This window comes from Rhincodon typus, unplaced genomic scaffold (assembly GCF_021869965.1).
Source record: "Rhincodon typus isolate 14 unplaced genomic scaffold, sRhiTyp1.1 hic_rhity00016109, whole genome shotgun sequence".
NCBI classification, from domain to species: domain Eukaryota; kingdom Metazoa; phylum Chordata; class Chondrichthyes; order Orectolobiformes; family Rhincodontidae; genus Rhincodon; species Rhincodon typus.
This window is the reverse complement of record NW_025981747.1, coordinates 2,656-5,225: the sequence shown is the minus strand read 5'-3', so window position 1 is coordinate 5,225 and position 2,570 is coordinate 2,656.

The window sequence follows — 2,570 nt, the reverse complement described above, 5'->3', positions numbered from 1 at the left end:
AGGAAGCAGAGAGTAATAGTGGAAGGATGCTTGTTGGACTGGAGGCCTGTGACTCGTGGTGTGCCTCAGGGGTCAGTGCTGGGCTCATGGCTGTTTGTTATTGATATCAATGTTTTGGATGAGAATGTACAAGGCATGATTAGGCAGTTTGCGGATGACAATAATATGGACAGTATTGTGGATAGTGAGGAAAGTTTTCAGAAATTGCAGCATGATCTTGATCAGCTGGGGAAGTGGGCTGATAAATGGCAAATGGATTTGATTGTAGATAAGTGTGAGGTGTTGCATTTGGAAAGTGAAATCAGGGTAGGAATTTCATGGTGAACGGTAGGGCTGTGAGGAGTGTAGTGGAACAGAGGGACCTTGGAGCTCAGGTGCACAGTTCTCTGAAAGCTGAGGGACAGGTCGACAGGGCAGTGAAGATGGCGTTTGACACGCTGGCTTTCATCAGTCAGGGCATTGAGTATCGAAGTTGGGAAGTTATGTTGTAGATGTGTAGGATGCATTTGGAGTATCGGCATGACAAAGTGTGGAGGAACACAGCAGGCCAAGCAGCATCAGAGGAGCAGGAAAGTTGACGTTTCAGGTCGGGACCCTTCTTCAGAAAAGGGAGAGGGGGAAGGGAGCTCAGAAGTTAATAGAGAGAGGAGGGGTGGGACGAGGGGATGGAGGTGGGATGGTAATAGGTGAGTGCAGGTAGAGGGTGGTGGGGATTAGTCAGTGAGGTGGGAGGCGCAGATAAGTGGGAGAGAAGAAGGACAGGTTGTATCAGGTCAAGGAGGTGGAGATGAGAGGGAGGTTTGGTCACGAGATGAGGTGGGGAGATTTTAAAACTGATAAGATCCACATTTAGGCCATCGGGCTGTTGGCTTCTGAGGCGGAACATGAGGTGCTGCTCCTCCAGCTTGTGGCAAGGTGTTTGTCACCAGTAGAGTGCAGATGCTCAATAAAACAGGCTCTGTATCTCCGCTTGGAGTATCGTGTTCTGTTTTGTTCACCTTGCGACAGGAGCAATCCTATTAAATTGGAAAAGGTGAAAATGTTGGCCTGACTTAGAGGTAGAGGTTGGACAAGCTCGGACTAATTTCTTTAGAGCGTAGGAGACTGAGAGGGGATCTCCTTGAAGTGTATCAGCTCATGAGAGTCGTGTCAATACATGGGAACCTGTTGGGAAACTGTTCACCCTGAGAGTGGTACGCACATGGCGTAAGTTGGCAGCAGAAGTGTTTGAGGTGGGTACATTAACAACGTTTAATAGGCATTGGGACAAATACATGGATAGGAAAGGTTTAGAAAGACAGGGGACTGGAACAGGGAAATGAGATTAGCATGGATGGACATTTTGGTCAGCGTGCAGCAGTCTGGGACAAAGGGCCTGTCTCTGTGCCAGAAGACTCCATGACTCTATTGTACACAGGGGGCCATCACCATGAGAACTTGTGGAGCCGAAAGCAGTCACGTGACAGCACCGCAACTGCCAGCCATTCCTATTGGTCCAAATAAAAAAGGCGGTCCTGGTAAGAAGCCAATGGATTTAGACATTGGTGGAAATTGTAGAGATTGGGGCTGGTTCATTGGTTCAATGTTGCTGCTTCTGGTCTGATTGGTATCAGGTTAGTGCAGGTTGGGTGTATAAAAGGAGCTGGGTGGGGCTTGGTAGGGATGGTTGAGTTGTTTGGGATCATGGGGGATTTTGTAGTGAGAGGTTTGTTTCCTGTGCTGGTGTTAGTTGGAGCTGTTTGTTGCTCTGAAACTTGGCAACAGCTACTGAGCCAGAGGTTTCCATGGAGAATAGTGAGAGCCACCCCTCTGCTTGAGAGAGTCCCTCCTCATGGGAGTCCCATTGGTTCCAGTTTCAGAATGTCTGAGGGTGGGAGTGTGTCTCCACTGCAGACTGTGATGGTACAGTGTGGAGAGCACAACCTGCTGGTCAGGGCACAGTTGGATTTATTTGGAACCAGGCACCTGATTAAAGCTGCTGACCTGACCCTGGGGACAGCAGGTTGTCGGCCAACCAGGATTGACCCTGAGAACCACACTGTCCTCTTTGACTATGACCTGCATGAGTGTGGTAGCAGCTTGCAGGTAATGGGAGTCCTCCATAGTTGCTGGAAGCTTGGGCGGTACCCTGTTCCTTCCTGTAACCCTGGCTCCAATGCTGTTGATATTGGGGTATACTTTCTCCTGCTGTCAAACTGAGATTCTGTCTTTTCTGGATTAGACTGTGGCTTATGTGGTCTTGCTGGTCCGAAACCTCTCCTGTTGTCCCCATGGTCTGGAGATTATTTCTGGTTCTCCTGAACTTGATTAGCTTTCAATGTCTGAGGCTTGTTTCTCAACAGTCAGCTCCTTTGTCATCCCTCATCCCCATCCCTTGAGGTTGAGACTTCTAAACAAAATGAGGTTAATATTGAGGTGCCTTGGTCTTGAGGAGCTCCAATCTTCCCACTTTCCTTGCCATTGGAATAACTGGGCTCCTGGGATAAGTGTTCTGTTTCTGTATTATTAGATTACCTCTTGTTATGTTTACTGAAACTGATCTTATGGAGTCACTTTGCTGATTAATTTGG